This window comes from Oncorhynchus mykiss, chromosome 23 (assembly GCF_057628025.1).
Source record: "Oncorhynchus mykiss isolate SJ-2025 chromosome 23, ASM5762802v1, whole genome shotgun sequence".
Lineage (NCBI taxonomy): Eukaryota > Metazoa > Chordata > Actinopteri > Salmoniformes > Salmonidae > Oncorhynchus > Oncorhynchus mykiss.
In genome coordinates, this window is record NC_143044.1 from 9,060,403 (window position 1) to 9,078,176 (window position 17,774).

General features: G+C 41.0%; 1 protein-coding gene across 11 annotated transcripts in view; it reads right to left on the reverse strand.

Moving 5' to 3' along the window:
• Nucleotides 1–10,666, reverse strand: part of LOC110503086 (LIM domain-binding protein 3) — an 82,403-nt gene extending 71,737 nt beyond the window's left edge. For 6 of the 11 annotated variants that reach the window (XM_090216734.1, XM_090216726.1, XM_090216731.1 and 3 more), the window contains exons 1-2: nt 10,484–10,633; nt 9,815–9,919 (exon numbers count right to left, since the gene is read on the reverse strand). The gene's annotated coding sequence lies outside the window, so the exon portion shown is untranslated. Of the gene's footprint in view, nt 1–6,395; nt 6,476–9,814; nt 9,920–10,483 lie in introns of those variants that run through there. The other 5 variants (XM_090216735.1, XM_090216727.1, XM_090216718.1 and 2 more) reach the window with 2 other exon arrangements.
• Nucleotides 10,667–17,774: the final 7,108 nt, after the last annotated feature.

The window sequence follows — 17,774 nt, forward strand, 5'->3', positions numbered from 1 at the left end:
CATTATCATCAGCCCCAAACAAAACTAAAAGGTGTAATCATTATGATACAGAAGAAACTTAAATCACCATCCTTGGTAAAGGCAACGACCAGGAAGGCAGAATCCCTTTCCTTAAATGTATCCATAATAGAAAGAACATTGCCTTTGTTAATATGTATTCTCCAAATTCATATGATCCTAAAGTTTTTTCATTGTCTGAACAGCATATTATAAGAATGAACTTCATTCCAAACTGGTTATTGGGACAGACATGATCATCATGCTTCTTACTGCCTGATACAAATTGCATAATCTCCTAAAAAAAAAAAAAAAATGATTCTTTACTACAAAATCCTAATTTCTGTTAAGAAATTGAATTAATGTATTAATTAACAAAAATTCATGGGACGGCATTAAAGGTTTTATTAAAAATAATGCAACTGCATTTGCATCTGGGCTGAATAAATTACAATTAAAGAAGATATCAGTACTTTAAAAGTTGTTAACAACGTTGTTAACAACGTTAGAGCATTCTCAACAAACACTTTTGAGACAAGGTAGCGACTCCTCCCTTAAAAGTCAAGACTAATCTAAATATAGTGATAAGACAGTAGAATTTGACATCCATCGAGTTAAACTCAACCATTGCTTCCAGGGTAATCGACCCAGTCATCTACTAGCAAGCAAGCAAGCTTCTCAGTAATGACCAATTAGCAGATATTGCAACTATTGAATCTGAATCAGGTGAATTACTATCAGAACCCAAATTAATTCAACCAAAGATTCTCCTTTTATTTTATATTTTCCCCCCAATTTCATTATATCCAATTACGATCTTGTCTCATCGCTGCATCTCCCCAACGGGCTCGGGACAGGCAAAGATCGAGTCATGCGTCCTCCGAAACTCACCAAACCCCGCTCCTTAACACCCACCCGCTTAACCCGGAAGTCAGCCTGCAGGCACCTGGCCTGCCACATGACTTATCATGCTCTAGCGATTTCCAAGTAAAGCCCACCCCCCCGGCAAAACCCTAACAACACTGGGCCAATTGTACGCCGTCATATGGGACTTCCGGTTACAGCCGGTTGAGACACAGCTTGGGATCGAACCCAGGTCTGTAGTGAAGCCTTAGAACGCTGCACCACTAGGGAGGCCAAGATTCTCCTGTTTCTATAAATAATGATATACCTCTAATTACAAATCCACACCAAACTAGATCAAGTCCTTATTTAAAGATATAAGAACTCCTCTTCTCTCAACTGAGGAAGCCGGCTTGCTGGGAGCCAAATCTCCCTCCATGAACTCAGAAGGACATTGGATAACATGAATAAAGGATTGTTTTTATCAATTAGGTCCACTGTTACTTGAAATGATTCATAAAGGTTCATTTGGAAGGGATGTAAATATACCACTAATTTCGATTAGATTTTTTTTTAAAGTATGCCACCCAGTGCTCTCATTATTGCCCTCCATCTTTGATAAACACAGATATTAAACTATTTTTAAAAATTCTGTCATGTCGTCTCAAATCTTACTTACCCAAATTGGTACATCTATCCTCAGATAACCACTGTCTATTCCATATCTTTCATGCTTCATCAGAAACCAATGCTTCTTGGACAGTTCTCTCTGAATGCAGAAAAAGCTTTTGAATGACTAGAATCGTCATATATTTGGTTGGTTTTGGAACATATGGGACTTGGCTGCAATTTCATTAATATGATTAATATACTATATTCCAATCCCACAGCCATAGTAATAACAGGCAATACCTGCTCTGTTCCGTTCAGAATAACTAAAAGTAGCAAGCAAGGTGATCCTCTCTCACCTCTGCTATTTTTATTGTGTATAAGAGCCCCTGGCCTCAGAAATTCGACAATCTAAAGAAATTTCACAAATATCTCTTAATTCTACAGATCACGTCATCTCATTATACGCCAACAATATCTTATTTTATCTAGAGAACGCATCTTAATCCTTCCCAAAAGATCCTAGGCAAATCCAGATCCTAGACCAATCAATCTGCCCAACTGCCTATCAAGACCCCGATGGAGGACTCCATCTCTACTTATGGAATCCCAATCATTTTCCATTTGAAATATTTAGCAATAGATATAATTAATACCTTCCTTGGAAAAACCATTGCCAGAAACTTTTACAACTTTTACAAATCAATTAAATCCGACCTCAGTAGATGGACTGACATCCCAGTTGCTTTAACCAGCAGAATACCTATTGTCAAAATTAATATATTGCGACAGCTGAATTTCTGTAGTTCAATGCTTCCCTCGTCTCCCCTTTTGGCTATTGGGATAAATTAACAAACTTGCAAAGAGGGAAAGATGTAAGAGGACTACCCGAACCAAACTTTAAATTGTATTTCCAGACACTGGGATTTCGTACCATCCGAAATAGGTTTAGCCAGGATTCGATTCTTCTGCCCCCTGTCGGAGTATAAAAGAGAAACATGGTGTGTTATTGCCCTGGAAGAGGTGGTCCTCACTGACATATCCCTTAAACAATGTAAACTACACTTTGGTCCTATTATTACACCGGTTTTTATTTGGCACAAAACAATATAACTGGGAATCAAAACGGCATGTCCATACTCCAATATTTCACAATAACGCCTTGCAATCTGGATAGTGGCCTATTGCATCTCCACAATGGTCTAAACGTGGAATCCGTACCCTTGACGATATCACGGACGGTAATGGCTTGAGGACATTCCAAGACGTAAAAACCACATACACATTACCAGGCAAATCCTTGTTTATTATATTTACAACTTAGGTCAGCTATATTGCCCTATGGAGTCCCTTGGGAAACCCAACTACCAAAATATCCAATGAAGGGATTTATAAATAAATAATCCGTGCTCCCAAAAGGACCGATCTCTATAATATAGAAACAACTTTTGGAAAGCTCATATTCTGAGCTAGCCGTTAAAAAAGTATGGTATACAGATTTAATTGAATCTGAACAACCCGTTAACTGGAACAGAATATGGACAAATATTACCTTGGCATCGCGTAATCTGAACCATCAACTTATGTTACGTTTGTTCACAGACTGTATTTAACACCAAGGAAACGTTTTACGATGAAATTGGCCCCAACTCTTCACTGTGTCCCCTGAATCATGTAGACACATTCCTCCATATGATGTGGGAGTGCCCTGTAGGTAAATGCTTCTGGGGCAAAGTTACAAAATGTATTTCGAAGTGCAAGAATGTAAATATTCAATGCTTTGCATCTATTTATTTATTTATTTACTTAACCTTTATTTAACCTTTATTTAACTAGGCATGTCAGTTAAGAACAAATTCTTATTTACAATGACAGCCTAGGAACAGTGGGTTAACTGCCTTGTTCAGGGGCAGAATGACAGATTATATTTTTACCTTGGTAGGTCGGGGATTCAATCAAACAACCTTTCGGTTACTGGCCCAACGCTCTAACCACTAGGCTACCTGCCGCTCGAGGCAGGAATTATACTACTTAATGATAGCTCCTTGAATCTCTCAATATATCAGAGACTGTTACTGCTGGCACGCAGCACTGCCGCAAAAAAAATATGTTGCTCTTAGATGGCAATTATCTCACGCTCTCCCAATTCACCAGTGGATACAGTTACTATTAGAAGTTATGACATTAGAATGATCAAACAGCGAGAATGAATGGTGCTAGTCAAGGAACAATATACTATTCTCAGCCAAAGCCCAACACATACATGCAAACAATATATTAACCCATTTTTTTTTTCTTTTCTCTGCTTTCAGGCCCACGGGGAAGGGGAGCTATTCTGAGGGGTTTTTCTGGTCGCCAGGAATGGAGCCGGGGGGGATGGGGGGTAGTGGGTGACTGACAAGCAACCCTAGTTGCTAAGAGGGGTGGGAAACATGGTTTCCAGGGGTGGAGTTGGATGAAGACATGTTGGCAGGGTGGGGTTGGAGGAATGGGATGGAAGTTTGGGGATGGAGGCCGCCACCTTTTTTTGTTCCATTTTCCTGTTTATATTTCATTTATTATCACTTAAACTCTATGTATTTTTATTGTTTTATTTTGAGTGGCAGCCTTTAAAAACATATACTTTAAAATGGATAATGTACCTACCTACCTGTAAGCCCCCAAACAAAAACAAATAAAAATGGTCAAAAACAAAAAGCTTTTAAAAGGAAGGGTCCACCTGAGTTTCCATACACCATTGTGTATTTAAACCCAATGTATCTCCCCAGGATCCCTATCCACACACACAAAATCAGACTACTGACCACCTGCTCTGATTCGCCGAACCTTAGCACACATGCACTCACGCACACACCCACAAGTAAGCATTTTCGTTAGACGGTGTGTACCAAGTGTATCCCTGTACATACGACTAATAAAACTTTAAAACACCCTTCCGGGCTGGCCCACCATCCAGGACAAACACAAAAGGGAGGAGGGCTAATCCTAAGGGGATACAGTGTGCCCTCCCTGGATCTCACTCTCTTAAGAAACCCAGTGCAGAGCTAGTACCAGTGGTCCTATTCCTGACAAGTCAAACAAGCTCAGAGCTATAGTCTCCCAATCGGCTGTGTCTCTGAGACTCTCTGAACGATAGGCCACCTGATGTTTAGACAAAGGTAATTGTGTCTGACAGACACGTCAACCATAACACACACCATAAAAAAACTGAAGCTTGCTAATTCAGGTATTCTTTTCTGGAAGTATTTTAAGAGCAAACCAAAATGCCTTTTTATGTGACGTATCCCTCACGTGAGTACTATATCTGTGACTTAAGTAGAATGTGATCATAAAACAAAATATACAAACTGGGCTGTTGCACTTAGCTAAGCTAATAATAGAGACATCCTCAGCATCAGAATTATCTTGTTAGCTGGACTGGAAAATATCTCTGTTACTTAGACTGAGGCACATGATATGATAGTTGATTAGGTGGATATAGTATTCGATGACATAACACTCGCTGAGTATGAGCACAGCTATTGGCTCATTTATGCAGAACATGAACTTGTTTTTGCGAGCGCAGAAAATCTTCTAGCAACTCTTGTCCTCTCCTGTTATAGCAACCCTCTGGTCAGGCGAGCAGCGATGGGTGTGTGACAGCCTGTGAGGTCATCCACAATGAGGTGACTTTATCAGACAGTTGAAGGCATGCGATGGTAGACGGGTGGGGGGGCGAAGGGGTGATGCTCAGTCTCTCTGGTCTGCTAACTCCTGAGAGAGAGCCAGGAGCAGATTCTTTCATGTGGGAGTGGGAAAGCACTGGCACTGGTCTATCTACTTGACTGCCTCTTTTTGACTAGAATTCAATAACTCCCTCCACATTGCACAATCATCTATCACTATATTCATGTTCCATTTCTGTCTGCAACGACAGGCGGACTTGTCACTCAGACCCTCTCTGCCTATAGTTACAAAAACCATGTAAATCAGTGGTCACCGACGTTTTCTGAGTTAAGATCACTTTGAGTCAAAATGGAAGACAGGATCTACCGCTCTGATTTTTTTTAAAACATAACTTAAAAAACACAAGAAATATTATTCGATATTAAAAAAGACACAAGCCGCTAACAATAACAACGCAAGCTTATCGGAACACTTTTCTATACTCACTCATTGCAGCTGCAGTGCTGGTTGTAGCATAAGTGGAAGTAGGGAGAACACACATTTTATGGCTTATAAAACTGTTGACAGTGCTGAACAACAACTTAAACATGACCTTACTCATGAAAACAGCAGCTCTTTGCGGTATGCATTGAGTCTGTCTCTAGTCAGGGTTTTAAAAGTTTTGAAATCTCACAGTATTAACTTAGCTGTGCGTTTGAGGCTTCTCTTTATTGCCTATGGCTCAAGGAAACTGAGTAGACAGTGCTCTAAGCTATCTGATTGAACAGCGGTAGGCCTATAGGTGCACTTCATCTGCTCTCTGGGCCTGCCGAGTAGGTGGAGTTCTACCTTCAGAGACATTAAATGGTTTAAAATGGGAACACTTTGCCTTCCCGGCGCCAGGACTATTGCATCAAGTGCACCTACCACCAACAGCGGGGGACAAAATAAAGAGGTATGCAAGGTTTTTTTTTTTTTTTTACAGAAATGTTTGGTGATCGACAAGTAATCATTAATGAAGAATAACGTATGATTTTGTTTGGTCGAATAACATACGACGAACAAAAGGTGACTGGCAATAATATGACAATACCTACAGTGCATTCGGACAGTATTTAGACCCCTGGACTTTTTCCACATTTTGTTATGTTACAGCCAATTCTAAAATTGATTAAATAATTTTTTTCCCCTCAATCTAGACACAATACCCTATAATGACAAAACAAAAACAGGTTTAGACATTATAGTAAATGTATTAAATATAAAAAACAGTAATACCTTATTTACATAAGTATTCATACCTTTTGCTAAGAGACTCGAAATTGAGCTCAGGTGCATCCTGTTCCTATTGATCATCCTTGAGAACTTGATTGCAGTCCACCTGTGGTAAATTCAATTGATTGGACATGATTTGGAAAGGCACACACCTGTCTATATACGTTCTCACTGTTTACAGTGCAGGTCAGAGCAAAAACCAAGCCATGAGGTCGAAGGAAATGTACGTAGAGCTCTGAAACAGGATTGTATCGAGGCACTGTGGAAGGGTAAAAAATGTCTGCAACATTGAAGGTCCCCAAGAACACAATGGCTTCCATCATTCTTAAATGGAAGAATTTTGGAACCACCAACAAAGTACTGAGTAAAGGGTCTGAATACTTATGTAAATGTTATTTTATATTTTTTATAAATTAGCAAAAAAAATCTAAAAACCTGTTATTGCTTTGTCATTATGGAGTATTGTATGTAGATAGATGACGGGGGAAAAAACGATTGAATCAATTTCAGAACAAGGCTGTAACGTAACTAAATGTGTAAAAAGTCAAGCGGGCTGAATACTTTCCGAAGTATTCAGAAGCCATAGATAACAGGCAACATCCGCACTGAGCTAAAGGGTAAAGCTTCCGCTTTCAAGGAGCAGGACACTAATCTGGACCCTTTCAAGAAATTCCATTTAGACCCCTGACGAGCCATCAAACAGGCAAAGCTTCAATAAGACTAAAATGGAATCCTACCACACCAGCTCTGACACTTGTCGGATGTGGCAGGGCTTGCAAACGAACACTGATTACAAAGGGAAAAAGAGCAGAGAGCTGCCCAGTGACAGTGACACGAGCCTACCAGACAAGCTAAATGCCTTCTATGCTCGCTTCGAGGCAAGCAGCAATGAACCATGCATGAGAGCACCAGCTGTTCCTGACAACTGTGTGATCTTGCTCTCCTTAGCCGATGTCAATAAGACCATTAAACAGGTTAACATTTGCAAGGCCGTGGGGCCAGACAGGAATCAGGACGCGTACTTAGAGCATGCGCTGACCAGCTGACAAGTGTCTTTACATTTTCAATCTATCCCTGACCCGGTCTGTAATACCAACTTGTTTCAAGCAGACCACCACTGTCCCCGTGCCCAAGAATGCTAGCGTAACCTGCCTAAATGACTATCGCCCTGTAACACTCACATCTATAGCCATGAAATGCTTTGAACGTCTTACATCAGCACCATCATCCCAGTCACCCTGGACCCAAATTTGCATACCAACCCAACAGATCCACAATCGCTATTGCACTCCACGCTGCCCTCACCTGTCTGGACAAAAGGAATACTTATGTAAGAATGCTGTTCATGGACTACAGCTCAGCATTCAATACCATAGTCCCCTCCAAACTCATCACCAAGCTCAAGACCCTGGGACTGAACACTTCCTTCTGCAACTGTGTCCTGGACTTCCTGACGGGCCGGCCCAAGGTGGAGAGGGTAGGCAACAACACATCCACCACGCTGACCATCAACATGGGGGCCCCTCTGGGATGGGTGCTTAGTCACCTCCTGTACTCCCTGTTCATCCATGACTGCATGGCCATGCACGACTTCAACACCATCACATTTGCTGACGACACGATGGTGATAGGACTGATTACTGACCGATGGTGAGGCAGCCTATAGGGAGGATGTCAGACTGCCAGGACAACAACCTCTCCCTCAATGTCAGCAACACAAAGGAGCTGTTAATGGACTACAGAAAATGGAGGTGCGAGCACGCCCACATCCACATCGATGGGGCTGTAGTGGAGCGAGTTTGGAGCCTCAAGATCCTCAGTGTCCACATCACTAAGGAATTAACATGGTCCACACACACAGTTGTGAAGAGGGCCCGACTGCTCCCCTTCCCTCTCAGGAGGCTGAAAGGATTGTTCCCTGACCAAAATATTTTCAAAGACTCATGCCAACCAAGCCACAGACTGCTCTCTCTGCTTTTTTAACTAATTATTTTTGCACTGACTATATGCACACACTGCACATACTTACACTGACACCCCAACACAAACACATAACATGTGCATGCATAATGACACGCACTTTCACACTCCACATATGCTGCTGCTCCAGCTCAGCCTATTATCTACCCTGTTGCCCATACCTATATGTACATACCTACTACCTCCAATGACCTCGTACCCCTGCACATCGACTCAGACTCAGAAATAACATGTATATAGCCAAGTTATTTCTATTGTATTTCACTGTGTATTTATTCCTCGAGTTACTATTTCGATGTTCTATTTTTCATCTCTGTTTTTAACTCTGTGTTGTTGGAAAAGGACACATAAATAAGCATTTCACTGTTCGTCTACAGCAGTTGTCTATGAAGCATGTGGCAAATTACATTTGATTTGCAGTGCACACATGGAAATCGGTTCAACCCCGCCCAAGAAGTGCCCACCCCGCCGTAAACACAATTATTCCATACTGAAGGAGAATGCACAGTAATGCACATGACATGCTGACCACACGGCATGCAACACAGTGCGAGAGCATGACAAAATAAATGTACATATACATGTTATTCAATCATTGCATCCAAACTGCCAACGCCCTCTGCGCAGCCAGGTGCTAAAATAGAGATTGGTTCTATTTCTGAGGCGCTGCAAGTCCCACCTCTGCCATTGAAAGATGAACTGAGGTGCACACTCCAGTCCAGTTGGTGGTGGTAACGCACCTTATTAAAGTTGTTTGCCAACCGTCATAGAAAGTCTTAGAAACAAAATAGGTTCCCCTGTTTACCTGTGGATCAATTGTTGAGTAGGGACCACACGATATTGTGTTGACTCAAAATGGGTCAAAATTCTACAAAGATCCAGTAAAAAAGGACATTGTGCATTTCAGGTAAAATAACAAGCCAATATTTATATCCCAGGACGAATTAGTTAGCAACAACATGCTAGCTAGCTAAATGTCCATGAACGTTTCATGTGCTTAGACCTGTCTCCAAATGAATATAGTTGGTTCAGAGATCGTTTTGATATTTCAACCTGCATGGCTTGATCGCATCTGGTGTGGATTAACAAAATCAAAATGCGTGCCCGGTCTAGTCAACATGTACTACTGTTATGTACACCGCCATAAAACCCCAACGAATAAGAATATTACACACTGAAAGTTACAGGTGACACGTGCACCATCCCACAGTTGGTGACGCCAAAGAATTCCTAGATGAGATGCAGCATAATAGGAATAATTTAATGGGATTTTCAGTTCAAACTCTTGCATGTAAAACAGGAGAAAGTGAAGGTTTGTGGCTGTTGTGAGAAACAAACATGAGGTCCGGTGCAGTGAGCCTGTTGCATACGCGACAGATTATTGTAAAGAGCTACAACTGCTTCAAATTCCATTCAATTCATGGCTCACGGTAAACGCTCTAAACACGCTGACGGCTTTTACTACCTGCCGTTGTTATTTGCGGTTCTCCTCTCCGTCCCCTCTTGTGTCGCAGCTATGTCACTCGGGAGAGCCTCATCCGATCCCCGGGACCACGGGCTACGTGAACTCCTGGTAAAGGGGAGGGGGATTAACTGGGGATTTTGATTAAAGTGGAATTATTAAAGCGACAGTCGTCCTTTATCTACGGGCCAAGTCAGAGACACATGTTGAATGAAGCACCAAAACATACATGCAAAAAGACGCACACTGTTGATATAGATAGAAGTCAGACAATTTCACGCCTATCAAATGACCAATCAGATTTAGGACTAAATTGCTAATCCCAATAACCACGCTTCAGATTCACTGTATACATAATCTCGGTTACCCAGAAGTAAAATTCTCTCGCGAAAGTTAGTCATTTACTGTTTTCATCTGTCCACGAGAATCTGTTCAGAGAGATTACAGTATGCAGGTTTGGTGTTAATGTTGTCAAATTAACAGTAGGCACTAGGCAGGTAAATTCAGTATGGGTATAGATTCAAGTATTTATTCATCTCATTGCAGGGGAGATGACTGTCAGCTTGATGAAAATGGTATGTCAAGAAAATGCTGAATATTTTCTATTCTAGGTGTGATAATGACATAAAATAATGCCTGGATTTTTTCATGCATTGATTCTCTATAGCTCACCTCCTCATAAATGCCAGCAGAACCCAGAAGTGTCAGTCACAGCAGACCTGGGATCAATGAGGAATGAAAGTGCACAGGGGTCTGATCTCCTCCATGTCAACCCTGGATGCATCACCTGCCTCGCAGGCACTGAGGTCTGAGCTCCTCTCTGTGGTGGGAATCCAAACAGAGAAGGAAAGCCATGATTCTTCGTGTATTTTTCCTGCTTCATAGAGAGTGAGGGTGTAAACACTAGAGCTGAGCGATATGGACCAATATCCATATCACAATAAATTGACTGAATTATCACGACAACGATAAATTGAACGCTAAGTTTATAATGGTGTGCACCACAGTTATTTTTTATATTACCCTTAAAACTACTAGCTATCAATTGTCCCATTAACAATCACCCATATTAACAAAGTTATTTAATTTCAAACTTCATATTTCTCTAGCAGGGCCCTATAGGTTATTTATCGTAATGAATGATATCAGCAAAATGTCTACGATAAGTGGCCGGTTTGTTCGGTGTCAAAAATGCTCACTTTATCGTCCCAGCTCTAGTACAGTAAATGCAGTGGTATGCTATACATATAACCATTGTAAAGGTACACCAATGCAAACATACCCCCATCAAATGAGGCATGTTACTCTCATGTTACTCTCAGCCTCTGTCCAACCTTTTATATTGAGCTTGTTCTGGGTTTGCATGAATAGCTCTGGAACACTGTAAAATTCACAAATGGACCCCGAATCTACAAAAACAAATACAAAATATGTGTGATAATGTGTCACAATATGATAAATGCCCTTGGATGAGAGTGGGGCTAGATAGCCAACAACAACAGAGGCAATTTGCACTGCAGAAAGAGCCATATCACACATATTTATCAATTGTCCTGAGTCCATTGCTATCATTAAACTATAAATAATAACTGCATTAAATAACAGACCAGGGGGTGACTTCAGTGTATCACAGATACATATGTCATTTTGTTTGTCTGGAGGATACTGTCACATTTTTCAAAACACCTAAAATAACAAGAGGCCTCACAGACAGGCAAGAACAATCTGTCTGTTCAGTGAATAAGAGCCTCTATTTACATCATTTAGCAGACACTCTTATCCAGCGACTTACAGTAGTGAGTGCATACATTTTCATACTGGTCCCCCATTGGAATTGAACCCACAACCCTGGCATTGCAAGTGCCATGCTCTACCAACTGTGCTAGATGGGATGCTGTCTAGGATGAGCTTATTTCCTGTAGGCAAAGATAGCGCATAGAGATTTCAGCTGAAATTGCAAAACCATTGTGTTACTTGACGCACAGAAAAGTAGTGTACCGAGGATGTGCAGTTTGTCAGTCGAGGCATGGACTTCAACGCCTTTGGACTCTGTAATGTTCTTGTTGATCATTCTTCATGTGTAATAGTGCGAGTTGGAGCTATCCTGGAGTAGCTGTAATGTTCTTGTTCTTTTAGGCCTATGGGCATAACCACTTATTACTGAGCATACCCTTTTGAATGTGGAAATAATTACTTTTAAAAAGAACATCCCATGGTAGTTGATATACAGTGGGTCAAAAAAAGTATTTAGTCAGCCACCAATTGTGCAAGTTCTCCCACTTAAAAAGATTAGAGAGGCCTGTAATTTTCATCATAGGTACACTTAAACTATGACAGACAAAATGAGAAAAGAAAATCCAGAAAATCACATTGTAGGATTTTTTATGAATTTATTTGCAAATTATGGTGGAAAATAAGTATTTGGTCACCTACAAACAAGCAAGATTTCTGGCTCTCACAGACCTGTAACTTCTTCTTTAAGAGGCTCCTCTGTCCTCCACTCGTTACCTGTATTAATGGCACCTGTTTGAACTTGTTATCAGTATAAAAGACACCTGTCCACAACCTCAAACAGTCACACTCCAAACTCCACTATGGCCAAGACCAAAGAGCTGTCAAAGGACACCAGAAAACAAAATTGTAGACCTGCACCAGGCTGGGAAGACTGAATCTGCAATAGGTAAGCAGCTTGGTTTGAAGAAATCAACTGTGGGAGCAATTATTAGGAAATGGAAGACATACAAGACCACTGATAATCTCCCTCGATCTGGGGCTCCACGCAAGATCTCACCCCGTGGGGTCAAAATGATCACAAGAACGGTGAGCAAAAATCCCAGAACCACACGGGGGGACCTAGTGAATGACCTGCAGAGAGCTGGGACCAAAGTAACAAAGCCTACCATCAGTAACACACTACGCCGCCAGGGACTCAAATCCTGCAGTGCCAGTGCCTGCTTAAGCCAGTACATGTCCAGGCCCATCTGAAGTTTGCTAGAGAGCATTTGGATGATCCAGAAGAAGATTGGGAGAATGTCATATGGTCAGATGAAACCGAAATATAACTTTTTGGTAAAAACTCAACTCATCGTGTTTGGAGGACAAAGAATGCTGAGTTGCATCCAAAGAACACCATACCTACTGTGAAGCATGGGGGTGGAAACATCATGCTTTGGGGCTGTTTTTCTGCAAAGGGACCAGGACGACTGATCCGTGTAAAGGAAAGAATGAATGGGGCCATGTATCGTGAGATTTTGAGTGAAAACCTCCTTCCATCAGCAAGGGCATTGAAGATGAAACGTGGCTGGGTCTTTCAGCATGACAATGATCCCAAACACACCGCCCGGGCAACGAAGGAGTGGCTTCGTAAGAAGCATTTCAAGGTCCTGGAGTGGCCTAGCCAGTCTCCAGATCTCAACCCCATAGAAAATCTTTGGAGGGAGTTGAAAGTCCATGTTGCCCAGCAACAGCCCCAACACATCACTGCTCTAGAGGAGATCTGCATGGAGGAATGGGCCAAAATACCAGCAACAGTGTGTGAAAACCTTGTGAAGACTTACAGAAAACGTTTGACCTCTGTCATTGCCAACAAAGGGTATGTAACTTATAAACTTATACTTATATATTACTTATATAAACTTTTGTTATTGACCAAATACTTATTTTCCACCATAATTTTCAAATAAATTAATTAAAAATCCTGTCTGTCATAGTTGAATTGTACCTTTGATGAAAATTACAGGCCTCTCTCATCTTTTTAAGTGGGAGAACTTGCACAATTGGTGGCTGACTAAATACTTTTTTGCCCCACTGTACATATGTTATTTGTCAAAGGAAGTGTTCAGTATATCTTGTGTGCAGGGCCGTAGCCAGGGTCTGAGTTTTAGTGAGGTCCGGATATTAGTTGCTGTAGCTTCATTCAACTTAATTCGCCTCAGTCGATCTACAAACACATAGCCTATTAGCTGTACAATTAGCCGTTATACATTAACTCAGCACCGGGATAAAAAAAACTATAATTTAAATCATACTAAGGGGTCCGGGAGCAAAACAATTATTTTATTAATAAAAGATCAACAAATTAGTTTGCTTTAAAGAACAATTTAATTTGCAGTTTTAAAGATAATTTTCCTCAGTTCTACACATTTTGCCATGATTTTTGATGGGATAATATGATATGGTAGTGAGAGTGACTGCCAAAATCAATGGGGGGATAGCTAGCTAGGCTAATTTGCCAATCTAAAAATGTTTAGCTGACATTGGCTAATTGAGTGACTGCCTGTGAGGAAAACTGCTGCAACCAAGTTTCGAAATTGCACCTTGTGTATTTTACTATTGTAACTCTCAACACTAAGATCTTAAGATGAGAACAATGTTCTCTGTCATTTTTTCCCGTCACTTAGCAAATTTCAGGTCTGCTGAGCGCAAACTTGAAAGTTGTGAAAATTCTGTGCAACTTCCAGCGTGCGCTTACTGTGAACACTGAGGCTGTACGCACTTTAAGTTACAGTTTTAAGAGTGGCCAAGTAGCCTACTGTGGCTATTTGATCATAATGTAGGCTTACCAGAGTGGCCTACAGTGCCTTGCGAAAGTATTCAGCCCCCTTGAACTTTGCGACCTTTTGCCACATTTCAGGCTTCAAACATAAAGATATAAAACTGTATTTTTTTGTGAAGAATCAACAACAAGTGGGACACAATCATGAAGTGGAACGACATTTATTGGATATTTCAAACTTTTTTAACAAATCAAAAACTGAAAAATTGGGCGTGCAAAATTATTCAGCCCCCTTAAGTTAATACTATGTAGCGCCACCTTTTGCTGTGATTACAGCTGTAAGTCGCTTGGGGTATGTCTCTACCAGTTTTACACATCGAGAGACTGACATTTTTTCCCATTCCTCCTTGCAAAACAGCTCGAGCTCAGTGAGGTTGGATGGAGAGCATTTGTGAACAGCAGTTTTCAGTTCTTTCCACAGATTCTCGATTGGATTCAGGTCTGGATTTTGACTTGGCCATTCTAACACCTGGATATGTTTATTTTTGAACCATTCCATTGTAGATTTTGCTTTATGTTTTGGATCATTGTCTTGTTGGAAGACAAATCTCCGTCCCAGTCTCAGGTCTTTTGCAGACTCCATCAGGTTTTCTTCCAGAATGGTCCTGTATTTGGCTCCATCCATCTTCCCATCAATTTTAACCATTTTCCCTATCCCTGCTGAAGAAAAGCAGGCCCAAACCATGATGCTGCCACCACCATGTTTGACAGTGGGGATGGTGTGTTCAGGGTGATGAGCTGTGTTGCTTTTACGCCAAACATAACGTTTTGCATTGTTGCCAAAAAGTTCAATTTTAGTTTCATCTGACCAGAGCACCTTCTTCCACATGTTTGGTGTGTCTCCCAGGTGGCTTGTGGCAAACTTTAAACGACACTTTTTATGGATATCTTTAAGAAATGGCTTTCTTCTTGCCACTCTTCCATAAAGGCCAGATTTGTGCAATATACGACTGATTGTTGTCCTATGGACAGAGTCTCCCACCTCAGCTGTAAATCTCTGCAGTTCATCCAGAGTGATCATGGGCCTCTTGGCTGCATCTCTGATCAGTCTTCTCCTTGTATGAGCTGAAAGTTTAGAGGGACGGCCAGGTCTTGGTAGATTTGCAGTGGTCTGATACTCCTTCCATTTCAATATTATCGCTTGCACAGTGCTCCTTGGGATGTTTAAAGCTTGGGAAATCTTTTTGTATCCGGCTTTAAACTTCTTCACAACAGTATCTCGGACCTGCCTGGTGTGTTCCTTGTTCTTCATGATGCTCTCTGCACTTTTAACGGACCTCTGAGACTATCACAGTGCAGGTGCATTTATACGGAGACTTGATTACACACAGGTGGATTGTATTTATCATCATTAGTCATTTAGGTCAACATTGGATCATTCAGAGATCCTCACTGAACTTCTGGAGAGAGTTTGCTGCACTGAAAGTAAAGGGGCTGAATAATTTTGCACGCCCAATTTTTCAGTTTTTGATTTGTTAAAAAAGTTTGAAATATCCAATAAATGTCGTTCCACTTCATGATTGTGTCCCACTTGTTGTTGATTCTTCACAAAACAATACAGTTTTATATCTTTATGTTTGAAGCCTGAAATGTGGCAAAAGGTCGCAAAGTTCAAGGGGGCCGAATACTTTCGCAAGGCACTGTACCATCAAAAACAATGGAGAAAATGCATCCCATAACATTTTAACATGGAAATAGCTGTTCTATCATTCAGCCTACAGTAGCAGTCAATGTGTAATGTTCAATGTAGGCCTAAATTCCATGAGACTTTTGGAAAAAAAACATGCAGGGCTTGACATTAACTGTTTATCCACTTGTCCTTCAGACAATGAGGTGACTGAAAATGTTCTGTTGCTTGATGCAAAAAAACACTACAAAACAAAATCCATTATTATTCCCATATCATTATTACAGAGAATCAGACAAATTATGCTACCCTTGCCTATTGGCTAATTATCTTATTCAAGCCTGTCTCAAAATACAACACCGCCCCTTTAAGACAAAAATAACTCTTTACCTGACCTGCTTTTCAAAGATGTCTAGAAATGTACACGTTTCGTGCTCTTGTAAGAAGCAATCACTCCCCTATTGCTGACTACGAATGTTCTATAACTGGGATAATAACTCACTAACTAGCAAAGGATATGAAAAAAATGTGCACATGCAGCTTTTGCTTTGAACTCAAAAGAAGCCCATCTACTCACGACCACAGCTGTAAACACAGTCCAGTTCCAAGTAAATGGCACAGATCCATATATGGCAATGGTCTATTTGCATATAGACCGACTCCAGTTCTGATTGGTTATGTCACACCGGTTTGTGTATAGTATGGGCTGAGTTGTGTGCAATGGAATCCTACTCTGATTTGTTCTGCCTACAACAAAATCTCTTGCATAGTTTGTTTTGTTTTTGGTTTGTTGCATTGAAGGTGGCTAATATTGTGTTGATTCGATCACAATTGCCACAGTAAAGGGGAAAGTTGATAGTGTTAACTAAAAGGAAAAACTTTAGAAAGTTGAGTGATGTTCAGTCCCGTGCTTCTCTCTGTTGGCTGATATTTCTTCTGCACTCTGCCTCGGGCAGTCTCTGGGCTACTGCACGCCCCCCCGCAGACGAGCAGCTTAGGAGGGAACATTGGTTGAGATCCCAACTGATTTCCGAAATATGAGGACCCTCTGTGTCCTTGTGTCCGTCCATTCTTACATATAAATGGACAGTTGATTGGCAGGTTCAGCCCTTAGGCAATCTCTCTCATTTTCCCATCCCATGTTCTGTAATGTGTGACTGATAGTGTGAATCCATTATCAGGGACATGACTAGCAAGCAAGCAGCAAGCAAGCAAGACCAGATCCCCAATGTACATGTGCAGACGTGTTGAAATAAATAATTTTGCATATTCAGTAGAATTAGAATGTTACAGACTCGCCAAGGCAGATCTGATGAAATTAGTGGTTTGTAAAAACCGATGTATCCAGATAGTTTTATAGCGATATTGTTGAGAAGTCATAACTGCATGTCATGGGAGGCAGCAAGTAGTCTAGTGGTTAGAGTGTTGGGCCATTAACCGAAACGTTGTTAGATCATATCCCCGAGCTGACAAGGTAAAAATCTGTTGTTCTGCCCCTGAACAAGGCAGTTAACCCACTGTTCCTAGACCATCATTGTAAATAAGAATTTGTTCTTAACTGACTTGCCTAGTTAAATAAATCTTCATAGTTGGATCAAGCTATGCTTTATTTTATAGATTTTTTTAATGATGTTGGTGAAAACTGTTGTTGGTGAAATATCAGTCAATCACATTCAATCAAATGTATTTATGAAAAGCCCTTTTTACATCAGCGGTTGTCACAAAGTGCTGTACAGAAATCCAGTCTAAAACCCCAGTGGCTATGAAAAACTCCCTTAGAA